Genomic DNA, 20,709 nt, shown 5'->3' on the forward strand with positions numbered 1-20,709 from the left:
TCTGTCCATTTATATCTAACAGGGTCTTTTCCTTGAGTTGTTTTCCACCTAACCATGATGAAAATATTATGAATGTGGTCTAAATTTGTATCTGGTAAGAGATTGGTGGTTCACAATTGGCTGCATTTCAATCCTTTGTTACCACCACCATTTTGCTTACATGCCATTACCAATCCCTCATGTATGCGATTCTGCTGCTGAATGAATTCCCTTAATTCTTTTTTTATACTTTGTCTTTACTCTCTGCACATTGTTACTTTGTGGCACTAAAAGCTTCATCAGTTGGTCGACTTTTCCTTTTGGAGTTCATCATTAATAGTCCAGTTTCTCATGTCATGAGTCCATGAATTGAGTAGTAGAATCATGATCTTGGTAAATAAGAATATCAGCTAGACTCCAAAAGTCTGAAGCCCAATCCAATCTGGTTATTTGGATTCAGATCTTAGAACCTGCATCCATTTAATAATTGGATTGGATGCAAATTTAACCCTATTGGATTCGGACGAAGTTTCAAATTGGATTTGGATATGGCTGGATCTAATCTGAATCCAGCCTGATTACAGCCCTACCTCCATAATTAGAACTTATCCTTGGTGACATTAAACAAATTGAGCAAGGTCTAGAGATAATAATTTTAATAAAATGCTAAACAAAATTTTCAGTGTCTTCATATCGCCCTTCGAATTCTTCCATATTCCCTTTTCTTCTACTACCAGCAGTAGTTCTATTGTATTTTTCCATCTGTTGGTGATATTGAATCTTAGTTGTGTTAGTAGCCTGACCTAATGTAAAGAAAAATTGACATTATTAAACTGGACAAATGATTAAGTTATTCCTAACAGTCCGAGTTTTCTGTTAGAGATATTCTCCAGTGAAAGATTGACTGGTGAGCATACAAACAAGATGATGCTGATAGAACATATAATTTTTGTTTTCATCTAGGATCTCTGTAACGTTCAGTTCCCTCAGGAGGGTCCCATGGATGGAATCATTTAATTTTGAAGTAGGGAAGAAGTTCTTGAATCCTTAACTGTTATCTATTCAATTTTAGCATTTCTGTGTGACCCCCAGCCCCCTGTTTTTCCTGTTGACGAGCTTATGTTTTCAAGTTTCTAGAAACATGATATCCAAACACCCTTATGCATGGATCTGATAACTATTTATGTGAAGGTGGTTTCTAGTGAGACGTTAAGTTAATATTTTAGTGCCAAAAGAACAACATATGCTAGTGAAGTGGATCCAGTCCCCAGGAAAGAATGTTGATTTGGTGGATGGTTAGCCCATTTCTTCTTGGTCAACTAAAGTGACTGGGTGGTGTAGTAATAGGCAAATTAGAGAGGGAAATGGTGAAGATACCCATGTTGAAGAAATTCATGTCTTCAATTCTAATAATTTTAGGCATCATTAGGGCTCAATTATCATTATTTTTTTAGTCTTCTTTCCATGTATAAAAGCTTTCTGTATGCATAATTTTTTACATGGTTTCTCTTTCATTAAACATGCGAAGTCCTTGCATACAGGGCTTTGAGCTCCTTGCTTTTGATTATCAAGCTTGATACAAGTTATCATCAGGCTTCATTTCTTTTGATGTAGAAGGTGAGGAAATATTTCCATCATAGAAGGGGGTAAACTATAGTTGAAACTGCCATAATGAAAACTCTTGCACTCGTTTTTTTTTTGTTTGGGAAAGGTAAAGTATAGTATGCTGTATTAATATCAAAGCAAGGTTTTTTGTACAATGAGTAACTGTACATAACAATCCACTAGGAACCTCCAAAAAAGCCTACCCTTAACAACCAGCTCTTTAAGAAACCTACTGCTGCATTGGTTATCACTGCAGCCGGAATTGAGGATGAACATACCTTCCCCTTTTTAGACATACCCTGGATTGGCCATCCTTTTAACAGGTTCTTCACCGACCTTGGAACACACCAGTTCAAGTTTATGGCATTCACAAAGTAGTTCCATATTGAAGCACTGAAGCTACATTGCAGAAATAAGTGGCTCGATGTCTCCACCACTCGATTGCAGAGAACACAGAGCAAGTCGGGGACATTAAACCCCTTTTTCACCAACATGGCCAAGCATTTGTCCAAAACAGCCACCCATAGGAAGAATTTTACTTTAGAAGGGCCTGCTGCTTTCCACATTAATTTTGCTCGGGAAAGACTCTCTTGCCTCTCCTACAAGACCCAAATAGAAGGACTTGACAGAGAACACTCCAGAACTTGTCCATTTCCAGCATCTTGTATCTTGGACTTGCAAGATCAGCTGCTGATTTTGAAGGGTTTCGAAAAGATAAGGCCACTAGATCCAGCTCCCAATCGTTGAATTTTTGAAAAAAGTATCGATCACGAAAGTTGGGGAGATTTTAGACAATTATTAGAATACTTAGGAGGTACTCTAAGACAATATGTAAACAATAAGGATAGAGTTAGTCAATTAACTAAACCATAAGGGTAGTTTAAGAACTTTACTTTTAAATTTATTTCTTATATTTCATCTCTTTTGAGGGGGTCGTTCTATCTCTATCCTTTTCTCTACTAATTTACGGTTCTCATTTAAGGATTGGTGAAACAGGATTCATGTAGGGTATCCCTTTGAAGTGGTACCCCTAATGCAGTGTAAAGCTTCCTTATCCCTTCAGGATGCCACCTCTGCAAATTTCAGAAATGGTAGATGATTCATTGAATTCATGTCTATGAAATGTTGAACTCTTTTAACACGGCTCTCCAATGATTTGTTCATTGTGGTATTAATTACCAAATACAGTCATCCATCACCTAAAGGATCAAGACTTTCCAAGTCATCCTTCATTGTATCAGCTGGGAAAAAGAGGGAACCCAGTACTCTATTTGTGTCCTAATATCATACAAAATAGTAAAGATTAGGGCTGTTCACGGGTCGGGTTGGGTCGGTTTATTGTAGTTTTTCCAACCGACCCGACCTGGTCGGGTTACCTGACATAGAAACCGAAACTGACCCAGTGTTAAGCAAAACCGCCCTGGTCGGTTTGAGTCGGGTTGGGTCGATTTTGGTTGGTTTTAGTTCTAAGTTCATCCCTGTGATAAAATCTTGTTAATTTTAAAAACAGTCATAAATTGAACATCATTTCAGCCATCTTTTATGATAAAATTTAAATAAAAAGTTAATCACAAAAGTTGTTCATTAATCACTATTTACTAATCCAAAGCTTCTTGCAACCATTCAAAAACTAGGTGGCCTAATGGGCTTTGGAACTTCATGTTTGAACTAGGAACTAAGTCGGTTCGGTTCGGGTTGGTTTCGGTTTTCATGTGTGAAAATCGAAACCGACCCGAATCATCGGTTTAAGAATTTGCACAACCCGAAACCGACCCGTGCTGATGAAAACCCGGCTGACGTGAATTGGGTCAGTTTGGTCGGGTTGGGCCTTCTTATGAACAGCACTAGTAAAGATTCCAAATTTGTCAGATTTCTTTGTTCAGAAATCCCCTCCCCCATCACCCCCTAAACCAAAAATACAAGAAATACTGAGATAAAAATCATGAGCAAAGCCCACTAAATGCAATAATGCATCATATGCTACCATTCAAAAGCTTTTATCTTGAAGGGCAAGCAGGTTCAAAATCTTGGAAAGGATCAACCGTAAGCAGAACACTGACGGGGGCTTCCATATCCATGTCTCCACCGCCAAATCAAATTCTCTCTTAATGATATTCCAATAAAACCTAGAATGCACCTAATTATTCTCTTCTTAATGCCTGTATAAAGAAATAAGCTCACATTTTTTAAAACTACGAAATAGATGCAGGTCCAAGTATCATCTCCATTTTCTAAAATATAACCTTTTTCCTTCTGACAACCTCCTCCATTCAACACCTTATACTTCATTTCATTACCAGATTTTTCTTTTCTAACCATTCCCTCAAATGGCATCCAGGCCATTGAATAGGTAATCAAATAAGCTTTTTAAACAATGTTGAAATCAATGTATCTGGGAAAGTTGGAAAGTGTTCATATGTGGAATTTTATTTCTATGTATAGTGAACCGGAGTATCCCACCACTCCTTGACTCTGGCTTTAAACTCTAGATGAGTAAACCACCTATTTTCAAATCTAAAAGGGGATGGGCCCCCATCAAATCTTTTCTGAAATGGGCATATCGGCCAGTGATCCTAGGCAATGTTCTTCCCAACAATTTTGTCCAATGTTCTTCCTAATCTAGAGAAATTAAAAATCTATCAAGCTTAGAGTAGATTGGATTAACCTGAAAATTTGACCAAGTAAACTTAGAATGCCCGAGAGGGAAGTCTTTCAGTTCAAAATCCTCCATGAACTCATTGGATTTCCTTATACTTGTAGTAGCCCTTCCCCTACTCCCATTTGTTTCTTCTATATCTCTGATTATGCTAAAATCTCCTCCTAAATACCAGTGCTCCTCCCGTAGCCCTCTTATATCTGCCAGTTCATCCCAAAACAAAATTGTCTCTCTAATATGAGTTTGATCCGTAGACATTTGTAAGCACCCATTCAAACCATCATGTACATTCCTGAGTTTTACTGAGACTGAGAATTTCGTCAATAATTCCTCAGAAGAGTATATTGTTTCCTCCCTCCAGACTACTATCATGCCCCTTGAGGCTCCCCAAAATGGGGCAAAGCTCCATCTTAAGTTCCTTTCTCCCCAAAATCCTCTAATCCATTTACTATCAACCTCCTGAGTTTTACACTAGGTCAGGTTTTTCTTTCCTCAACACTCCCTTTACTTCTCTCCTCTTTGTGGCACTCCCTAGACCCCTTACATTTTAGCTAATGATCTTTATTGTGAAGGCTAATAAAGTCCCCAAACCCTTGACTAACTACAGTCCTCCATTTCTTCTTCCCCCATAGCACTAAATTCCTTATCTTCTTCCACATCTTCTTTCTTTTACCCACCTTCTTATTGCCTTTCTTAAGTGAAGGACCCATCTCCTTGGCCTTGTCCACCTTTAGCCCCATTTTAATTGCCAAGTTAACCACAGGGTCCTCCCCTGTCTACAATCCTTTTCCATTTACTAACCCATTAGTGCACCTCTCAAGATCACCTTGTCAATTTAAGTTAATCGATACAAATAGCTGAGAGATGTGTTCACATCGATCATATATGAGAATCACTCAAGCTAGAATGATTAGACTTCACCTAGGAACAAAAAAAAAGTTCAATTTGGCCTTTCTATGCAAACAACCAATCACCCACACATGCATTTTTAAGGCTTGCTATTTTGACCATAAACACAGCCTCAAATAATAGTTGTATGTCAATTTTTACTGATCAACACAAAACATTTTAGGCAGAAACAACAGTGGTTCCAAACACAACCTAAATCTAAAAAGCTCAAACAACTATATAAGCGCATAAGAAAATATAGTTTAATAGTTTAATAATACGTGTAAGATTCAGTAAGATTCAGTTTGGAAGGAGTATAAATACAAATATGTCGAATACACAACTTTGCATTTTGTATTATTTTATATGTATTTATACTGTACATATTTGTATTTGTATTTTTCAGTTTGGAAAGAGTATAAAGTTTTTTATTCTATATATTTGCATTTGTACTCCTTCCAAACTGAGCCTAAAGTACGAGCCACTAAGATAGAACATTGGAAATGGGAAAACAGTGGCTTTTAGAGGATATGGATAGAGTTAGACCAGCTCATCACCTCTCAGAATATTGTATTTGCAAAGAGGACATGTCGCATTTATCTGGATATGATAATGCCTCCAGAATGAATGATGATTGCAAGGAAGCGTGTGCAGCTCTGCTGCTCCATCCACACACTCAGAAAAAGCAAATGCAACATTCCTTCAACAACCCTACAATATTGTTCGATGACGGGCATGCCCGATACATTTCTTTGTTTTATGCATGCTATAGAGGCTTATTTAAATGAGTTATACCAATCGTTTATCAAAAAAAAAAAAAAAACGAGCCAGCTATAACACAAAGCTACAGCTCCCAAAGTCCCAATAGCTATAGAAAAGAGTAGGATAAATTGTAAATAAGTATCCAGTACTTTGGGCATAGTCTTATTTTCGTACCCAAATTTATAACATGCCAATTTAGTACTTGAACTCTCAAAACATCTCAGTTTAGTCCCTATAATGAGTAGTCTGTCGGTTATCTGTATCACCTGATGATATGTTACTTGAAACTTTTGAAAATATCAAAATTGTCCTTTAAAATAAGACTTTGTTCATCATCTTTTTCCTTAAGAATCAAGATCGGACCAAAGCAATGATGTATAACCCGAAGAACATTTAGATTTGGGCACTTAGATTATTGATAAAGAAAATTAGATGATACTAAAGGGCATTTGCATCTTTTCACATGCCACTTAATGGCGGTTAATGATTTTAAACTAAACTAGGACGTTTTGGAAGTTCAGTTACCGGATTGAAACGTTTTGAAATTCAGATACCAAAGTGGCACTAGGCCTGGTACTAATCTGCAATTTATCCAAAAAAATTAATGTTATAAAACCCATGTCCCATTGGTAATAATATATTTTCTAACAGATCCCAATGTCTCAATAACTTCTATAGTCATCCTAGCCACTTCTCACAGAGCTCAGAGACCACCCCCATTTTAGACAAGCATTAAATAACTTCTCAGTGATGCTTCCAGCTAATTTGGCAAGCCAATAGAATTTAATTTAACATTGTAAAAAAAAAACATGTGAAAAGTGGTGTAAAGACATGCAATTCTAGAATTCTAAATAACCTAGCTGGGAATTTCCTAGGGGTGAGCAAAAAAATCGAAAAACCAAACTGACTGAAACCAAATGGAAAATCGATTAACTGAACAGGTCGGTTCGATTTCGGTTTGATGTTTTTAAAAAATTGAAGATATCGGTTCAGTTTTGGTTAACCAATATAAAAAACCGGTGATTAACCGAACCGGCCGATATACATATATTTCTATATGTTATATATATTTATGTATATTATATAAATTAATAAATATGCATTATATAGATAAATATATATTTATAATATATGATATATTATTTATTATTTAAAATATAATATATATATATATATATATATGTATAATTTTTTATTATATATTTTCATAATATATATTGTAAAAATTAAAATACCGAAAAACTGACGAATAGGCCCCGTTTGCCATAAGACAAACAGGGCATTTAATGTCTTGCCATAAGACATTAAATGTATTTGTACATTTTCCAAACTGTGCCTTAGGCCCCGTTTGCTTCGCGGGAATAGGGGCCTGGAATCAGAATCGAAACGGGCTATTCCGATTCCAACTGTTTGGTTGGGCGGATTCGGACTCCTATTCCTATTCCTGCTGGAATGGCATTCCCCCATTTGAGGGAATGGCCATTCCCTGCCCCTCCCTTGAGAATTAAATCCCATTCCTGCTGATTTTAATTTTCATTCCCATTCTTGTCTGAACTAAACAGATTATGGGAATGGACCATTCCGATTCTGACTCCAGAGGATTTCGATTTCGATTCCGACTGCGAACCAAATGGACCCTTAATTCAGATTTATTAACTCAACTTGGCCAAAACACCAATATAAGGTACAGGGTTGATGTGGCCGGAAGAATCAAATACATGGCCAAAATCCAAAAGGCTCCCTACTGATGTGTTGAATTTATCTTGAATTAGCCATGACATTTATGCATGTGGAGGGTATCCCTTTGAAGAGGTACCCCTAATGCAGTGTAAAGCTTCCTTATCCTTGAGGATGCCACCTCTGCAAACTTCAGAAATGGTAGATGATTCATTGAATTCATGTCTATGAAATGTTGAACTCTTTTAACCATGGCTCTCCAATGACTTGCTCATTGTGGTATTACCAAATACAGTCACCCATCACCTAAAGGATCAAGTCTTTCCAAGTCATCCTCCATTGTATCAGCTGGAAAAAAGGGGGAACCCAGTACTCTGTTTCTGTCCTAATATCATACAAAATAATAAAGATTTCAAATTTGTCAGATTTCTTTGTTCAGAAGCCCCCTCCCCCACCACCCCCTAAACCAAAAATACAAGAAATACTGAGATAAATATCATGAGTAAAGCCCACTAAATGCATCATATGCTACCATTCAAAAGCTTTTATCTAAGCAGGTTCAAAACCTTGGAAAGGATCAAGCTGTAAGCAGAACACTGACGGGGGCTTCCACATCCATGTCTCCACCAAATCAAATTCTCTCTTGATGATATTCCAATAAAACCTAAAATATACCTAATTTTCTCTTCTTAATGCCTGTAAAAAGAAATAAGCTCACATTTTTAAGACTATGAAATAGATGCAGGTCCAGTGTCATCTCCATTTTCTAAAATATAACCTTTTTCCTTCTGACAACCTCTTCCATTCAACACCATATACTTCATTTCATTACACAGATTTGTCTTTTCTAATCATTCCCCCAAATGACATCCAGGCCATTGAATAGGTAATCAAATAAGCTTTTAATTCTAAACAATGTTGAAATCAATGTATCTGGGAATATGTGAAATTTTATTTCTATGTATAGTGACCTCAGGTTCATATATGACATAGGATGATATTAAATTAATTCATCTATGAATTCAGATATATTCTGTTTTGCAATGCATATTAGTCTTATCATCAGCTCAGATTAGCTTTTTAGGCCCTGTTCGCTTTTCATTAAGTTATTTATCTGGGTAAATATAATTACATGGGTAAGTTTTTTTTTTTTTTCTGGGAAACATTTATTCAGGTAAATGTATTTACCCATGTTCTTTTATTTCTTAGGTAAATAAGGCAATGACCATTTTAGCCATAGAAATCCATTATTAAAAGGGACATTTTTGTCCCATTCAAGTGTTTGTAATTTTGTCTCTATGTGGAAAAGGTATTTACCCACCTAGGAGATGGGTATCACTTTACTAGATAAGTGATACCCAGGAAATTAAAATAAACTTTTCCTGGTCTTTCCTGGTCCCCACTAAAAGTTGAAAAAAGAACATGAAAATCTTGGTCAATGGGAACCAAAATCCTATTGGTCAATGGGAGGGCAAGTTCATGTATGAATTCACTGGTGCTTGGCTCCATTACAGCCACTGCAACTTGTTATTTCTTATCCAACACAGATGTCTCTTGTTTGTTAACCTGGCGAAACCTATATCTTGGAAGGGTCTTGATATCATCTTCAGATGCACCTTCCCGAAGTGCCATGGAATACAGAATTGCTATGATGCATGGCAAACAGCAACACAGAGCATTGGCAACAAATACGTATAGGCTGATACAGGTTGATACATGTCGATACTTTGAACCTTACCTATATAGAAGGGCATTTTGATCAAATGGGACATGTCAACCAAACCGATTTGAAATAGTACCAGAGGCTCAAAATATTAATCCAACCCTACACCCGAGAAACCTGATCCTAACTCAACCCTGTAGGGTTGGGTCAAGTTGGGTTTACCATTTAAAACTACCCGTAGACATCGGTCCCTACTGATACAATCTCTCTTTTTAACGTTCGATAGATGAGAGGCAATGTTGGGACAGACCCTTAAATCCACTTGAAGAACCTTACAAATTAATAATTTAAAGGAAATGGATTGGCCAAACAGGATTCATGCATGTAGCCAGTTTATAGTTAGGATAATGTTTGGATGACGATAGAAAAAGATTCAAATAATTTACTAAATTAAATTGGAATTTTCAAGAAAATATTAAGTTAGAATTTCAAACACATTTATTAAAATGATAAATGATAAATTTCTCTCTTCAGAACAGACATTCTCCTCCATCCTAAAAATCCTAGTTACTCTCTTCGAGATATAGTGAATGAGAGAGGGTTAGGATGTTGGATGAGAATGGAAATCTATATATTTCCTATCAATCTAAAGGCTCTGTTTGTTTAGGGTGCAAAAAACTCAGCACACATCCGAAAAGCATAGGCAGCCCCTTGTTTTCCTTCTCTTCACATGTGACAGAATTGAACTTCCAAGTTGGTTGTTATCTTCCACATGTTATTTGCTTGGGATTCACATTGCCATAGATCCCCTTCTATTTTTGCCTGACACTGACAGTATTCCTAATATCCACTTGTATGTAGGTGTTAGCCTGTTACTTTATGATCTGGCTACGTACCTAAAATTGAATCAGACAAATAAGGTTGTTTTTGATTTGAAGGAAAAAAATAGAGAAATGACGCCTCACGTCACGTTACTGCACATGTCGCTATGTATTGAAAACATCTCCCAATAACGACATCATCGATTCAAATAATATAAGCAAGAGATAACAATAATTCATTAGCAATACAGGACCTAATGAGAGAGATGGCAACGGTCATGCAATAATTATGCTGACACTTATCCCACACATGTAGAGAAGTGGGATAGTTTTGTCATTTTATCCCTTGTTGTATGCATATTTTTGGGCATTTGTACGTAAGGACAATTTTGACAATATAACAAATACATCATTTAATGGGTTGGGTCGACTAACGACTGACCAACTGAATAGTCTGTCTCTCTTCTTTGATGCAACATTTGTACAAAGTGAAACTTGACAGACTATGTTTCCTAACTAGTTTTGCTTATTCTGGAATTTTCATGGAGTTTGGACAAACGTTGAAGGAGTTCTGATCTATGTAGGTTTTTTACCTTCCTTTTTTAAATTGTTTTCTCAGTGTTCATTCAAAACACCTTTATTTCAGTCTTTTGATTAATTTTGGTACTCGAACTACTTGTTTCTATTGGATTTCATTTTTATCTATTTAATTAATTGTATATTTTAATTAATTATTACTAAATAATTTATTAATTAATAATCTTTTCTACTGATTAATATTTTATGTTTTATTTGTAGTTATCAATTAATTAACTAATTGTTATTCAAATTTGGTTAAATAATTAATTAACCTTAAAGGACTGCTTGTAGGTAGGGATGCCATTATAGGCTTAGTTCAATATGGATTTTACCTAAATGCTTACCCGACTCAACCAAATTTTGACCTGAACCAATCCACAAAATTTATAATTCTAGTTTTATAACATATTTTGAGAACCTAGCTAAAAGCCAATAATTTAATCCAGTCTTTATATATCCAAAATGAGTCGGATAGGTATTGGGTTGGGTTGAAGTTTGAGTTTGAGTTAGCGCTAGGGTTGAAAAATATCCACATAACTTAAGTTTAGGTTGGGTTAGGGCTATGGCCTTGGCTAACTTGGGAATAGGATTCCCCTTCTAGACATTTTCTCTAAAATTAAAAAACTCTTAACAGAAAAAAAAAACAAACTATTAATAAAATATAACTAAAACAACAAGTATTAATAAGTTAATAATAAAATAATTATATATTAATAATTAAATGATAATAAAATAATAATATTATTAAACTAGTGATAAAATATTAGTAAAGTAATAACAAAATAATAATATATTAATAAAATAATGAATATATTTATTAATTAATTAAAATAATTGAAAGCAGACCAAATGACGAGGTACTTAGCACGAAAAATTGATACTTAGCTAAAAACCTGACATGATTTTCATATGCAAGTTATCTAATATTGTCCCTATGTTGAAATAGACTTTATAGTATTATTTTCTATGTATTTATACTGTATATATTTATATTTATATTCTTTCCAAACTGAGCCTAAATTTAAAATACATTTATTAAAACAATAAATTCCTTAACACACCTTAGCTCTGTCTATAAATCAATACCCAAGTTATCTAATACATCCAACATTTACTACTGCCACCGCTGGATGTAGGTGTTTTCTTTTGTTACCAAAAGCCAAGAAAGCAGGAAAATCTCACATTTACATCCATGGTTAGAATTCTCAAGAAAGCACTGTCTGAAGCTCTGGTTTCGTATTACCCCCTTTCTGGTGAGATTGTGATCAACTCTGTAGGTGAACCAATGCTACTCTGCAATAATAGAGGGGTGGATTTCATCGAAGCTTGTGCGGACGTGGATCTACAAGATGTCCAGTTCTACAACCCAGATTCCAGTCTTGCAAATATTGTCCCTGGGAGGAAGGAAAATAATTTTGATAACTCCTAATTTCTTCTTCTTCTTCTTTGATGCTAACTATATCTAATCAGTCTCAGAAGACACAGTACTGGTGTGGCATCGAATATAGAGGGTAACTTGCTCTGAGTAATTGGGTGCTAAACCAAAAATATTTGGAACAATCATTTCCTTGAATTCTGTTTGGCCGCACCCTGGATCAAGGTTCAAAGTATTGATACTGGCCGATATGCCCATAGGGCATATTGATACTTTTACTCTTTTTTTTTTTAATTTTGATTCAAAAGCACCGGTTTAAGTCCCAGCTATCCTTTGAACCAGGTCCTGACCAAATACAACACCTATAGGGGTGTATTGGGAAGGGCCCCAATATAATATGTATTGACTGATACAGACCGATTTTTTGAACCTTTCCATGAATGTAGCCAGATACTCTGAATCTGATGCAAAAAGACATGTACACAGGAAAATGAAACCCAATTAAAAATAAACAAGACATGTATACAGGGGAAATCCAATAGGACCAATACTAGATTATTTGGTCAAACAATTTTTGATACCATCTGAAGAAATTTTCAACCTAAAAACTTAAGCGTTAGATGATGTCTTCATTAGATTTTTATTCTCTAACAAACCATTAATACAAAATAACTTTTTGTTACAAATCATATCAGACTTTCTCCTCTGTCCTAAAAAAAGAATCCCAGGCATTATCTCTATTGAGTATGAGAAGTGATTTGAAACATCCCTAATAAGACAAGTACTATTGATGGGTTCAACTATGATATTGAAAAGATATGATATCCCAAAAACATTTGACCAATGAAATGGAATCATAAACGTGGTAACCAATTAGATAAAATTCATGCGTAGGTTTTGATTGGTCAAAACTCTTTTTATATTATATATTCCCCCAATCATGGATTTTCCCACTATTGATTATGAGAAAAGCTACAAAATTGGGATTCGGGAGTAGTCGATGTTGATTAAGCATGCTTTCCTGTAAAAATGGGGTGTACTAAAATCAGTCCTTTGTTCATATGATGTATAGTTGTTTCTACAACTATAAGCATCAATGATCAGACCCACACATATTTCTCATCAATTTGTATTGTCAATTCAAAGTGTTTCAGATAGAAACACAACCTATGAAATTAGTTGTAACAAGTTCGGCTTCAGTCAGGGCAACTCTATTCGGGCAGCCATTGAGAATACCTCCGTATTTATATGCTTTATTTCATAAGAATATATTCCCAATACAATATTGAAAAAGGCTGTCAGAATAGTATGGGCATGAATTTGTCCCGACTGAAGCCCGTCTCAGTTGTAACTGTGCTCTACATGTACCTCTCCTGTCAGGCTGCCACAGTAATTTCCACTTTTCTGTGTTTACTATTAATTGTACTCTTTCTAATGTTGGCAAAGATTGATTACTTAAATATACCCTGTGAGTTGACAAAAATAATTAAGTATACGTTGTGGTTTAAAAAACTAGTTGGATATACATCATAAAGTTTGTTGTTTAAAAAACAATTTGTACGATTTTTCTCAGGACAAAAAGTTTGTTGTTACTTTTTCTCTCTCCCTTCACTTTTCACTCAATAGTTGGTCTCATTTATGATCCATTCATAAGTTTTGACTCTCTCAGAAAAAATTCCTGACTCCACTAAGTGCCTTTGAACCATAGGGTATAGTTAATATTTTGGTATTTTGATTAAACCGCAAGGTATATTTAAATAATTAACATTGCACATTATCGTTAATTTGTTGTTTAGAAACATGAATGGTTGATTCCAATGCTAGATGATCATAATATGCAGCACTAAACTGAAACTCTGGACGGTTCATGAATAATCAGGACAATAAAATAAAACATATATATTTACGCAGGGGGTGTCGACCGTTCAAACTTTTTTTTCTCATACAATATTTTGAAAAATGATTTAGAAATGAAATTGTTTTGACCATTGGTTTTCAGGTCAACAATTTAACCATATAGTTAATGGATAACCCATTTTTACAAATAAATAAAAAATAATTAAAAATAAAAAACAATCAAAATCGTTGAATGGATTGATAGGTTGATGATTCGACCGTCTGGGTTAATAGATTATTGATTTTTTCAATGGTTTTTTGCTAAATACCGAGTTTGGGGTAAAACGGAACCCGTTGCTTGGACGGTTCTTGGGCCAAACAGTCCGATTGTCTGAGTCAACGACAGTTCAAAAACATTGCTCCCATATTCCCATTCCCTCAACCTCAAATATTGTCTGACCCCCGTCCTACTCTCCTCCACCTGAGCTCAGATCCAACTCCATCTCTCGCACCGATGATCGCTCCGACTAGCTCACTGTCACCAGGATCGCTCCGATGATCTAGTTGAAGCGATTGCCGGTGCCAAAGAGGGAGTTGGAAGAGGGAAAGAAAGTTTCTCTGGTTTGAAATGAAAAACAAAATATCAAATGGGGGTTTCTCTGATTTGAAATGAAAAAAAAAAAAAAAAACAAATATCAAAACAAAATACGAGGGTTGGAGCATACCTGGTAACGGTGAACTGGCCAGAGCGATCGTTGTTGCTGAAAATGGAGTTGGATCCGAGCTCGGGCGGAGGGGAGTAGAACGAGGGTCAGACATGATTTGAGACAGTTTTCGAACCGCTGTCAACTCGAACGATCAAACCGTTCGGCCCGAGAACCATCCAAACAATCGATTCTATTGACCTGGGTGATCAAACTGTCGACCCGTTCAGTAGTTTTGATCATTTTTTTATTTTTAATTAATTTTTTATTTTTTAAGTTATTTATTAGAACGGCCTGTCCGTTTGAACCAAACAATCGAACTATCGATCCAAAAAACAATGGACAAAATGGTTTTGTTTCTGAGTAATTTTTTAAAATGTTGATTTGAGATTGAGGGGCATTCGAACTGAACGGGCCTACACGCAAAAACGCCCCACTTCGTGCAACTGAACATGTGACAGTCGCACGTTCTGTGGGGCGACTAGCGGTGGGGCGTCTTTTCTAATAATAATAACAATATTGGCACGAGCATATAGAGAGATAATATTAAATTATTAGCTTTATGCATACCTCAAAGATTGGCATATTAACCCAGAAATAAATAAATAAAAATAGATCGTATCTGGTGGTGAGCTTTGGAGTTCAGGTTCAGTGACGGCAAACTCTGTTCGAACAGTCTTTACTGTCTTGCATTGAAAATATCTCCATACTTATATGTTTTATTTCTTGAAGATATATTCTCAATGCAAGGTTGAAAAAGGCTGTTAGAAGTTAGAACGGTGTGGGCATGAATGTGCCTTGACTAAAGCCGGTATCTGAGCTTTGGCTGCCCACTTTCCGAAGGAATTCCCTGCCCAGAGTGAACAACATTTTGCCATGTTTCATATGTTAATGATGGCGGCCTATATAAACAGCGTGTTGTAAAGATAAACAGAGTGGTGGTTCATTGGTATGTTAATTGAGTAGTTCCAGTGGAGATTGGGATTAGAGTCCTGCTTATCTATCTTCAATTATGATATGGAAAAGATATGATATCGGAAAAACAATTGACCAATAAATCAGAATCATAAACGTGATAGTGAATATAGTGTTATTTATCAAAATTTATGAGTGGATTTTGATTGATCATAATTTTTTCCATACCATATTTTTTCTGCATGATAGGTTTTTCTTTTCTATTATAACTCTTGAGAGTTATTAATGTGTTGTATTAATATATCAAAAAAAATTAATTGAATTTATTTACCTTTTCAAAAGGTCTAAAATCAAAAGGTGCACATTCCCAACTCCAATACAGAACGCCCTCTTCTCTCCCAAACCCATTACCTGTTTCCTCTCTACTTCCCCTTCTCAGCCAACGCTGGGAACTATGGGGGCGCAGCAGTTATACTTGCCACTGTTGAGTTATGAAGGCACGGATAATTAATTTAATTAGATTTTTCTTTGCTTCGGTAAATACCTTCTTTTTTAGCTTTGATTCATTTGAGCTAACACTATAACTAGATAGATTGCCCTCTTCCCCCTTTCCCCTTTACTCGTACAAAAGTTGATGACTCTGTTAACTTGTAAACCACCACCACGTTTCATCACTCAGTTGACTATTAAAAGAACAAGGTTTTTTCTACATTCAATTACCACTAAAACGTAAAAACACAATCAAGTTTCCTTCCTTTAACTTATTTCTCACATCTCATATATTTGAGAGGCTCTATCATTCTACCTTTATCCTTTGCTCTAATAATTTATGGTTTTCATTTAGGGATTGCTCAAACAAGATTCATGTAATCCATCCCATTGCTTCTGTTGATGTGATATTGTATTGTTCACTTAAAAGAGTAATGGCCCTATAGGGTGTGTGATTAATATTAAGAAAAAAAAATCGGGGGACAAGGGTTAAATCCGAATTGACCTTACCTTATTGGGTAAGGTCACATCAGCCTAAAACGGTTTTTGGGCTAGGCTCAGGTTCAAAATGCCTCATTCTGAACCCGACTATCTAGTTGGCATATAGCATTGAACACTTAAAAAAGTAATACAGATATGAAAATACTTAGGCTATGTTTGGTTTGAAGGAAAAAGGTAGAGAAAGGAAGGGAAAGGTAAAGAAACTCATACAAGGTTTGTAAAAGTTTTCCTACCTTTCCTTTTCTTTCCCTACTTTTTCCTTTGAACCAAGCACAGCCTTAGGCTCAGTTTGGAAGAAGTACGAATACAAATATGTATAGTACAAATACATACAAAATACATAGTTTTGTACTTTACATATTTGTATTTGTACTCCTTCCAAACTGAGCCTTAAAAAAAATCTTGATTGAGTACAGGAGTACAATCTTTGGGATGGGTTGGATTTTCGTTTTCTTTAGTTGGTTCGGGTTGGGTTTGGTTGAACCAAACCTGTGCTGAACCTAATTCATTGACATCCCCATTCCCATTTGATCACCGAGTAGTAGATGCCCACTCTGCCAATATGTTCCTTGTGGCATGGGCGGAGCTTGTTCAGTCAAGACCCATATCCATCATCCCGTCATTCACTCGATCCTTACTAAACCCTAGAAGTCCAACATGTTACGACCCATCCTTTGATGACATGTACGTGGTCGTGCCTAGATCGATGTTGCCTCCTCCTACAGTTCCCAAACCTGGAGCTGATCATCTCATAAGTCGCATCTACTACGTCAGAGCCCAGGACATCGACTATCTTCAATCTCTATCCAACTCCAACAGCTACAAAAAGAGAAGCAAAATCGAGTCTTTTAGCGCATTTTTGTGGAAGATTATTGCCAAAACCAGCAGTGATGATGCTGAGAGATGCAAGATGGGTATTGTTGTGGATGGGCGGAGGAGACTAAGTAATGGGGTTGAAGACACAACATGTTCGATGGTTAACTACTTTGGAAATGTGCTTTCCATTCCTTTTGGCAAGAAAGTTGTAGGTGATCTGAAGACAAAGCCATTGGATTGGGTAGCAAACGTGGTGCAGTTACTAAGGAGCACTTCCTGGGTTTGATTGATTGGGTGGAGGAGCACCGGCCAGAGGCAGCGCTAGCAACGATTTACTGCAGCAAAAGAGAGGATGGACCGGCGTTTGTGGTTTCCTCCGGGCAGGGGTTCCCTGTCAGCAAAGTGGACTTTGGCTGGGGTAGGCCCGTATTTGGGTCTTACCATTTCCCATGGAATGGTGAGGCTGGGTACGTGATGCCTATGCCTAGTTCAAGCGGGAATGGTGACTGGATTGTCTACATGCATCTACTGAAAGGGCAACTGGAATTCTTGGAAGTAGAGGCTAGTGATGTGTTTAGGCCATTGACGTCTGATTATCTTGGCTTGTCTGTTTAGAATTATCTTATTTATTTATTTATTTTTGTTTTGGTATTTGGTGATCCCACCAGACTACATTAATAACTCCCTCCTCAAAGTTGGTGGTTGCAGGAATTGAATCTGCGTCTATACTAGAGTATTGAACCGGTTAACAAACCAACTGAGCCATCCCTCAATTAGCGTGTTCTATTTAAAACCAAGTCATTATTATTTTACTATCATAACATGTTTGTATTTATGCTGTATATATGGGTTTAGTTCAGAAACAAAATCTTCCAAGAAAAATAGGGAAATGGGATCTAAGAGAGAATAGTGGGTTTTGTAGAAAAGAAAGACATAAAGAGGAAAAAAGAAAGAAGAGAAAGATTAAGGAATAAAGGGAATCCACATATCGTGGGGAGTAATTCTGCTCACTGGATTTATTTTATACACAAGGTTCAAAATATTGATACGCTCGTATTGGGCAGTATTAATAGTTTTTTTTTTTCTTTTTCTGAAATCTGGTTCAGAGGGGCTGGTTTAAGGTCCATCCACCCCCTGAACCGGTCAAAACCCCAGTACATCCTCTGTAGGGACGTATTGGGAAGCTCCCGATAAGATACATATCGGCCAATACAGGCCGATACGTATCAATATTTTGAACCTTGTTTATACATCATAAATAATAAAGGATGAATTACATGTATACCTTAATTAAAGGCAGCAACAATAAAAGACTAAAAGAATATAGGCCTAAACATCTATTAGAGCCCATTAACAATAACAACAAAAACTAAAAGCCCAATAATGAATAAACCAGATTGTCAAATGTTTAACATCCCAACTTGTCAAGAGTCACCTGTAGCTTTAGCTAAGAAACCCCCTTCAAAAACATGTGTTAGTTACTGATCCATCTTCACTTAAGACCATGATTTTCAAACTGTCATTGACCCGGATGGTTGGACCATTCAGCCCAGAACTGTCCAGGTAGTCAGTTTCATTTTACCCTAAACCCAGTCCTTGACAAAAAAAAAAAACCGTTGAATCAATCAATAATCTGTTGACACGGGCAGTCAAACCGTAGACCTGTTCAATGGTTTTTGTGCCTTTTTTATTTTAATTATTTTTAATTTTTTATTAGAACAGGCTATTCATTTGAACCGGACGGTCGAAACGTCAACCCAGAAACTGGTGTTAGAACGGTTCCGGTTCTGGGTCGTTTTTTAAAATATTGCTTTAAGACTGACAAACATCACTAGAGAACAATTCTTCCCTAATGAAGTGATGTTCCACTTCAATATGTACAATCATACTAAACTGGGTTATGGATAATATTAATTGTTGTCTTATTATAAATTTATCACAATACATAACAAGAGGAAACTCCTACTAAATACCCAACTCTCCTTGTGGACTCTGCTAGAGAGCTTCGAATAGATCATTCACCATAGATCTATACTTTGCCTCAGTGCTAAAGAAAGCCACTACATATTGCTTCTTCATCTTTTAAGACACCAAATTTCTCCCAACAAAGGCACAAAAACTTGAGATAGATCTCCTAACACTCAAAGATTCTGCCAATCTATTTCTGTAAGCATGTCTGTCCTCAATTCATCATGTCTAGATAGTACAATTTTCCTTCTTGGACACTTCTTTAGGTAATCAAGTAAGAATTCTATACACTTGCAAGATGAGTAGTACAAGGAGAGTGCACTGCCTCACCACACTTACAAAGAGTATGCTATGGTAGGTCGTTGCCAAACAAAAAAACGATTTTATTTTTAGGTTAGTTTTAAATTTTGTATCTCATTTCTATCATCAATAAAAAATGTCTTATTCATCACAATTATTTTTCTTTAATACACAATATAAAATATTCAAGAACTGCTCAAAATTTTCTACATATTTTTGTTTTCGTAACACTTGTTTTTTTTTCATTTAAATTTTTTGTTGTTTAACTATGACATAATGAGTTGATCCATTTGAACCTGATGTTTGAATTTCTTATACACCACCTAGATGGAAGAATGGTTGTATTCCTCAGTCTTTTTTAAACAATGGATATTATTAAAAGTATTGAATGTACATCTAATTAGTAGAATTTATTGGTGAGAAAAATACCTTAAATATATGATTTAATGAGAGAAAATGAGAGTTAATATCTTAAATATAAGATTTAATGAAAAAGAATTCAATGAGGTGAAAAGTAGTAGTTCAAATGTGCTTAGAATTAGAAAATACCAAACTTAAAGATTGGGGCTTCTTAATTAAGAAAAAAAAATCGCATCATTGGTACTTTTAATAGTAGTATAGATATAGATTACTAATGTCCAGGCACGCCGTCAGTTCCATATTCTACTTTAGAAAATGTACCTCTATAAAACAATGCCCTATTCTAGTTAGTAAAACTACAAGTGTGTCACTGTGTAGACCAACCACCATTTGCAACCATTTCTTATTTTAAGGACTTATCTCCTTTTTGCTGTTAAAAATGCCCTCATAAACACTGAGCTTTTAATTGCAAAAAGGAGATAAGTCCTTAAAATAAGGAATACCAAGTGCAGCCTTATTCTCATTGGGCAGTTCACTTTTAGTGGTTATCTTTTTGCAGCAACAAACATTGTAGCTTTAGGGACGTAGTAGACCCAATTAGGGATGAGCAAACCGGTTATTTGGTTAAAAATCAAACCAAATAAACCAAATTTTAAATGAAAAACTGAACTGAAACCGAAATTTTCAATTTGGTTTTTGGTTATTTCGGTTAAACCCGAATTTCAACACTATATATATTTTAATATATATTATAGATATTATATATGTATTATATATTAAAAATTCATTATATAATATATATAATAAATTATATA

General features: G+C 35.7%; 1 pseudogene; it reads left to right on the forward strand.

The window, feature by feature from the left end:
- Nucleotides 1–11,744: 11,744 nt before the first annotated feature.
- LOC148845594 (coniferyl alcohol acyltransferase pseudogene) lies at nt 11,745–17,881 on the forward strand (annotated as a pseudogene).
- Nucleotides 17,882–20,709: the final 2,828 nt, after the last annotated feature.

The sequence above is a fragment of the Nelumbo lutea genome, chromosome 7 (assembly GCF_056320005.1).
Source record: "Nelumbo lutea isolate HS-2025 chromosome 7, American lotus-T2T, whole genome shotgun sequence".
In the NCBI taxonomy this organism is placed as follows: Eukaryota; Viridiplantae; Streptophyta; class Magnoliopsida; order Proteales; family Nelumbonaceae; genus Nelumbo; species Nelumbo lutea.